The sequence below is a fragment of the Ananas comosus genome, linkage group 14, assembly GCF_001540865.1.
Source record: "Ananas comosus cultivar F153 linkage group 14, ASM154086v1, whole genome shotgun sequence".
Lineage (NCBI taxonomy): Eukaryota > Viridiplantae > Streptophyta > Magnoliopsida > Poales > Bromeliaceae > Ananas > Ananas comosus.
Genome location: NC_033634.1, coordinates 4,902,268 through 4,910,414, shown reverse-complemented (window position 1 = coordinate 4,910,414; position 8,147 = coordinate 4,902,268). Strand labels below are relative to the sequence as shown.

The window sequence follows — 8,147 nt, the reverse complement described above, 5'->3', positions numbered from 1 at the left end:
CCTCAGGGTATACCGACCTCAACGGTCATCAGACAACAAAGGTCGAGGAACTCACCGAATAGGTCACAAATACTGAATACTAGAATCGACCGACTAGATCGCTAATCTCACAGATAATCACAGAATCGCTCTACTATAAATATGAAACAGGGTATGCAGAATAGCTAAGTAGAGCAACAAGGAAACATGGTATCACATACAGATAGACTATACTCCTACACATGATACTAAGCATGGAAACATCTGAGTAGAGTATAATCAAACAACGTGGGTGTAATGCAAACAATAGAGGTGCAAGGCTCAACATATAACATAAGCATGGAGAATAACAAAAGAGCAAGGGTAAGAAGCCATCACCGAGCGTGAACCACTGTACCAACGTCGGATCGAAGTACCCACCTGTACAACTGTCGCGTCTGTCTCCTGACTGCAAAAGAACGTCAACAGGACCTAAGGAGGGTCCCCTGGGTTAGTGTCTAACACACAAACAACAAACCACTAGCTCTCACAACCTCACAAACAAACCCACGATGATCGGTTTCCTAAAACCAACTATTGTAACTCGACGGAAGTCCCGAAATCGCACCGGGACTCCGTCGAGACCCACGAACTGTCCCGGAACATATCGACTCGAGCTACGAGTCACCTGCTGCCACTAAACATAAATAATCATGCATAATGACAGCGAACACAACTCCTCGTGTCGAAACAATTATCGTCGGATAATCGTTTCGATTCGGGTTTCCGGAAGTGTCTAATTCGACACCGGAACCCACCGTCGCTCACCCGTCATTTCCGAACTCTCGAAATGACGCAAGTGACCAGCCAACAAGGCTCAGCGACTACGCAAAAGCTCACGAAGCACTGTCGGAATAATTCCGAACCGAACCCGCGTTCCGTCGGCGGATTTCGCCGAAAAACGCACCGGAAATGCATTTTCGATTTTCGCAAGGGTCTGGGGCCTTGGACAATCAGTCCAGAGGTTATCCTCAACCAGCACTTGCTGCCAACAATAGCTACGACGAACCAAAATGCATAAAAGCCCGTCCGAATACCCGAAATCGCATTATTTCATGCGATTTCGGCGCTTTTATGGTCCGTCTGCACAAACCAGAAGTGAATCAGCGAAGCTGAGACACCCGCTAACAGGTCTCGGCGTGCCGGAAGCCGTGCTCACCTTTCGGAGCAAATCCGGCCACTGTGGGACGCGCACGAGCGACACGAAATTCAACTAAACAGCGCGCACTGAAACTAAAACGCATCTAATTAATTCATCCGGAGCTCGCTGACCCTAAATGAGGTGAGCATTGTGATCAGGACTGACTGAAGATCACCGTGCTCACCTCTGGGGGCATCGGAACAGCCCCGGGTCGCAGAAACAGTGATCTAAACAAGGAACTAGTGCGCAGACAGGCTGAAAATAGCTTACCGGACAGGGTGGAGCTAGGGCACGGCCGGCGGCTGTCGGACGGCGAGCGCTTCGGCCGGAGATGGGAGCAGCTGGTCCGAGGGGTCCGGGGAACCTGCTGGCCGGCGGCGGGAGGCGGCCAGTGGCGTGGCGGAGGAGATCAAGCCGCGGCTTGCTCTCGGGTTCCATGTGTTCCCGGCGGCGCGGCGGCGGCCGGAGGAGGTCGGGGCGACGGCGATCCATCACCGGAGGCCGTGGGGAGGGTGGTGCTCCCCGCTGTGGGCGGCGGCGACGCGCGGATTGGAGGGAAGCCTAGCCTCGGCCGGCACCAAGTCTGGGCGGCTGCAGGAGCTTCGGGCGGCGGCCGGCGGTGGTCGGGGACGTCGGGAAACATAAGCGGGAGGTCGCCGACGGCAGCGGGAGGCGGGGCGGCCCGCCTCGAGGCGGCTGCAGCTCGCGGCCACGAGCTCACTCGAACTCGGCCCGAGCTGCAGCAGATCGCCGCAGAAGGTCCCAACGGCGCCGGCGGCGCGCAAGGACGTCGGCTACCGTCGGTGAGGGATCGTCGGAGGCCTGGAAGGGCGGCGCAGCCCATCCCACGGGACGGCGGCGCAAGGGAGAGAGATCTGGCCACCCACGGCCAGATCTTGCTCGGGCTGGCCGCAACAGCAGGAGCAGCGGCCGGCGGTGCGTGCTGATGGCAGGGACGGCCGAGGTCGACGCCGGAGAGCGGTCTCTGCCGAGGGAAACCTCCAGGAGGGTTAACGACAGCTTTCCAGGTCACCTCTGTAGGGAGGAGGGCTGGCCGAGGGGAAAGGAGAGGGGAACCTTGGCTTTTCCCACGGCCGGGGTCGCTTGCCGGCGACTGGGGCGCGAGCACGACGAGGGCAGGGATGGGTTGAAGTCATCTAGGGTTTGCTGGGGGAGGAAGGTGACTCGATCTAGGGTTTCGTGCCCAAAAACCCTAACTACCAATATATATACAAGTGGACTTTTGCAGAAAACCCCTCCAACACAAAATATTTAAGGTTCAGCCCCTGCCAGGGCATGCAACTTGCGCGTACATACCTCCACGTCCGATCTCTCGCGATTCGGTACATAAAATGCCGCGCTTTTCGCGGATTATCCGTTTTGCCAAAATTCGACCCCTTAGCGGACATCTCGCAATTCCCGGAGATCCGTCTGTCGGATTTTCGATCCGACGGCACCATCGCATTCAGCATGACGAGGGTAATAAAACTACAATCTTGTTTCGTCAGATTTGGTCACAGATTCGCGACGGAATCCCTCCGCTCTCTAATTAATCCATAAGTCACACCTAGACTTATGTGAAAACCCAAAAACCTATAATTCAAACCCGTATTTGAATTCCCTACCACTAGTAGGTACCAGAAACAACTCTCACCTAACCCCAGGTCACAAGCACAGAGCACGAGGAGTTTTAAAATGCACGACTAGCAAAGAGCGGAAACCCTCTTTTCTTAAAACTCCTTTTTCTCGAAAACCGTGCATCGGATCTGAAATCCGTCAGTGCCATTGGTTCCAGAATAGCTGAACCGTTTGAAACGAGCTATTGGATCGCTATGAACGGAGTCCGATACGCGCCGAAAGCCATCTCTACTCCGTGGCTTCTCCGGAAAACCGGAGTTACTATTCACTTAAGTGAAAACTAATAATCGCGTAACTTCTCCATTTTAGCTCATTTTCTCCTGAAACTTGACGAGTGCTTATGTAATTAAATTACACATATAAACATCGTCAATAGAGAGTTTAGTTGCACTGTCAAAATTTCAGTCCTTACATGGTTCTAGTTTTGGCCTTGGGGTCAGGTTCGGATTCAGATTTTTGAATATCCGTCTCGAATCCGATCTGTTGATATTCTATCCAAAATAACTGCCAATATAGAGATAGCCTGAAATGTTATTCAGTTTAAAAACTAATTTTTCATCAGTTTCGTTTGATGTAAAATAATTTTCTGTAAAATAACTTTACAGATTATCGAAAAATGTGCCTCGTTTTCAGCTCAGAATTTTCACGCGGTCCACAAGTGAGCACGCTCGCTGATGGACCGTGCGAGTTGCCAAAGGCCTACACCGCTGTTATACATATTTATATAATTTAATAAAATACTGAATGTAGATTATATATTCTAATATATAATAATAGTAAAATATATTGCATAAAAATTTAATATATTTCTTAGTGACATATAATTTATAAATTATAATATTGTAATAATGTGTAAATTTAAAATTTTTAAATAACTAAATAATAGGAAAAAAAATATACAATATCTTTTCCATTTATTTTCCCTACGGACCAAATAAATAAGTCAGGAAAGGTTTTTTTTTTTTAACTACAAATCAAACATTAAAAGCTATAAGATTATTTTTCCATCAATAATACTTTGTCATGAAAAATTATTTTCTGTAGTTTTATAACTAACCAAACACCCCCTTAACTAAGGATCTGTTTGGTTGCCCATAAAACTACTTCGAAAAAAAATTTTCGGTTGAAAAGTGGTTTTCGTTGTTTGGTTGCTTGTAAAAAATTTTGTTGGAAATATTTTTTTATAGATTATCCGGAAAAAATGAAGTTTTTGTTTTCCGCTGCAAATTTTCTCCAAAAATCGTAGCTCACAGGCTGCTCAAAAAAACGCGGTTTACGAGATTTTCTAGTTCTCGTGGATCGCATGAGTGGTCCAATGTGAACCACTCCCTCTCTCTCATACTTAGACTGGAATACTATTAATAGTAAAATTTTCTTTTTGCTATTAAGTTTTTAACCCTTGGATAAAAAATTGTAGGGTTAGGATGATATTAGTCAGTTAGAGTTGAGTGGTCCCCCTAGGGTTGAGTAGTCCCCACTGGGTTATAGTATTTAATCCAATGGTTAGAAATGATGAAAAGAGTTGATCCAAAGGTTAAAAAATTGGTAACTGCAATGGGATTTTACTACTAATAGTAGCTCAGTCCAACTTCTAATAGGTAATATAGCTATTATATATAATATATATATAGATGAAAATTATATATACATATTTTATATTTTTATTATATAATATTATATGCATACATTAATATATTATAATTATATTACATACTTTTAAGTATTATTATATAATTTTAATGTAATTAATGAAAATATAAGTTATAATAATAATAATGATAATAATAATATATATCTTAATAATAATATATAATATCTTATAATCATATATATATATATTATATATATATATATATATATATTTATAATATATATATATATATATATAATATATATAATTTGGAAGCATTGTTCCAATTGAACCATATAATGCCAGTGGCGCACTTACAAAGAAATTTCAATGTACGACGTGGCATATATATATATATATTTATATATATATTATATATATATATATATATATATATATATATTATATAATATATATATTATAACCAACTATTTTAATTAATATTATACAAATATTTACGTAATTAGAGAAATCATAACCAACTATTTTAATTAAATTATTATACAAATATTTAAGTAATTAGAGGAAATAGATAACATCACAACAATTAATATATAACTATTTTAATTAAATTATATACAAATATTTAAAATAATTAGAAGAAATAATAACCATACATACCAAATTATTTTAATATTTGTTAAATTTGTCTTCTCTTTATATATATTTTTTATATTAAAGCTTACTTATTTTTAAATATTAATAATAATAAGTAATATTTTTTTTCCTTAATTGCACAATAGTTATTTTTTCTTAAACTACACAACCAGTATTTTTTTTCTTAACTGAACAACAGTTATTTTTTTTTTTCCCTTCTTTGATGAAGCCTATTCAACTGTTATAATTCTCTCTCTCATTTCTCTTTAGGTTTAGGTTCTAACGATCTCTCGGCGGTTTTACTTTTACCCATTGCAGGATGATGCGAGCGGGGTGCGTCATAGGAAAGAGGCGGAGGCGGCGTTGAAAATCGCATTTGTTTGTTTTAATTTTATTTAATATTTTGGATTTTATATATATATATATATATATATTAATATATTTATATATATATATATATATATATACAACTATTTTAATTAAATTATTATACAAATATTTAAATAATTAGAAGAAATCATAACCATACATACCAAATTATTTTGATATTGTAAAATTTGGTCTTCTTTTTTATATATTTTTTTTATATATAATAGCTTTACTTATTTTTAAATATTAAAATAATAAAAGTAATAATTTTTTTTTCCTTAACTGCACAATAGTTATTTTTTTTCTTATTTTTGTTCCTTTCTTTTTTTGATTGGGGGCTATTCAACTTGTATAGTTAAGTTACAAATTTTTTATCTTAAAATTATAATTTATTGATTTATTATAAGAAAATCATCTTTTTAGGCCCAAAATCTTGATGATACCCTTTTTCCTTGACGCGTTGATTTGCGTAAGGGGTCCTAGATACGTAACTGCTCAAGATATCATCTCACCACCTTCCGTTTCAATATTATTATCCATATGTATGATAGGTGGAGGCAAGACTTATTTTCTATCTTTATGCACAATCTTTCTAGAAAATATAAGTTTATTTTTCATCTTTATGCACAATCTTTCTACAAAATGTAAGTTTATTTCAAAATTCGAAAATAATTACGCTTAATGATTTGGTCTGTTTGTAATGTATATATTATCTTTTTTTTTTTTCAGGATACATACCAGTAGTTTTGGACTTCGTCATAGTATTGAAAATTTCAGAGCGCATAAATATTTGCCCCTATCGCAAGAAATGCTCAATAATTACTTTTGGGAGGTATGTTTGATATTTATATTTAAATTTTTGATTGATTTGTTTAAAATAATCGATATACATTACATGACTAATTATTCACAATAATAATTATTTTTTAGTTTAAAAAAATCATAATATGTATCATGCTTCACAAATTCTAAAAATTTATTTTTCAAATTTAGTCACTTTAAATCCTTCAAAAAATAACTTTATAGAATTAGTCATTAAAAATTTGAAATAAAATTAATTTTCTTCGTCATTTCAATATTGTGTATTAAAAAATAGATAAATAATAATTATGTTAAATTTTTAATGGATTTGAACCTTTTTAACTTTTTCATTTTAAAATCTTTTCATTTTAAATTATTTACTTACAATCTATTAGTATATCATGATAGTATTTATTTTAATTTGATTCAATAATTTTTCTAATAAAAGCTTAATATGTAAAAATTAATATATATTATATAAAAATTGTAATAAAAATATATTAGAAAAACTTAATATGTAAAAATTAATATATATTATATAAAAAATATAATTAAAAGATAAATTTAAAATCCGTGCATTGCACGGGTTAGTTGCTAGTACTAATAATTTTTATGATAATTATAATATATATTTGTTTATAAATATAAATTATAATACTAGTATATGTAATATGATAATTATTACTATAAGTTATTGCCAATTTGCATAAAAAATCCACAAGTTTTGAGTTTTAGCAAAACTGGGTCACATTTTTCAATTTTGCAAATTCTGACCGATTTTTTTTTTATTGAACGAAAATACCCTTATTCCTTTTCTTTCTCTCTTTCTTTTTTTTTTTTCCTTCGCCATTTTTTTCCTCCTCCATCCGCTCCGCCCGGCGCCCACTCCCCCTCGGAATCCTTCGCCCGCTCTTCGCTATATTGTCCGCCAACCTCTTCTGCCCCCTCCCGCTGCCCGCCTCCCCTGCTGCCGCCACCCCCCTCCTCCAGAATACCTCCTCCTCGACGACGACTCCCCGTCGCGTCCCTCGCGCCGCTGTGGCCACACCTCATCGCCTACAACATCCTGTCGGCGTCGATGTTGGGGGCGGACCAGGCCTCCCTCCGCAAGCACGCCGAACGCGGGTTCCTATCTGGGCTGGCGGCGCTGTTTTTGTTGGAGGACCAGCGGGAGCGCGACCGGCTGAAGGAGCTTCCCTCGCCCACCTCAAGATCGCCGTCCGAGTCTTACTCTCCGGCGAGGGAGATGAGAGCGTCCAAAAAATATAATTTTTTAAGATGTAAAAAATAGTAAAAAAAGGAAGAAGGAAGAGGAAGAGGAGGAAAAGAAAAAATTGTACAATTTTGGACGAAATGGTGCAAAATTGGGCAAAATTGTGCAATTCTCATCAAAATTGGCCTAATTTTTTGCCCAAATTTGCACCGTTTTGCCCAATTTTACACCATTTAAGTGAAATTTACATTTTTTTTTTTCTTCTTCTTCCTCCAATTTACACAATTTTTTTTCTTCATCTTCTTCGTCCTTCTTTCTCCTTCTCCTCCCTGAAGCCCTACGAAGAAGGTGGGACGCGGGCCCCGGGTGGCAAAGGCAGCGAAGTGTGGCGCGACGGAGCAGAGAAGGTAGGATGCGGCAGCAGCAACAGCGCGGGTGGCGACAGCGGCGAGGGTAGCGGCCGCGGCATCATGTGGGATGCGGGCCCCTGGTGGCAGCGGTAGCAGAGCGTGGCGCAGCGGAGCGGAGAAAGTGGGATGTGGCAGCGGCAACGGCGTGGGTGGCAGCAGCGGCGCGGGTGGAAGGATCAGGGGGAGCGCGGTGGGGTCGGACTGAGAGGAGGAGGAAGGAGGGGAGGCGGGGTTGGTAGTAGAGGTAAGCGAACGCAAGCGCGGCGGCGGGGGTGCAGCAGAGGGCGCAACGGCGGGTGGCGGAAGAAAAAGAATAGGCATCGTCATTGT

General features: G+C 39.9%; 1 long non-coding RNA gene across 1 annotated transcript; it reads left to right on the top strand.

Annotated features, from left to right (window-relative positions):
• Nucleotides 7,029–8,134, top strand: LOC109720588. The gene is made up of 2 exons (XR_002218992.1): nt 7,029–7,474; nt 7,743–8,134. It is a non-coding gene; the product is annotated as an uncharacterized LOC109720588 (long non-coding RNA).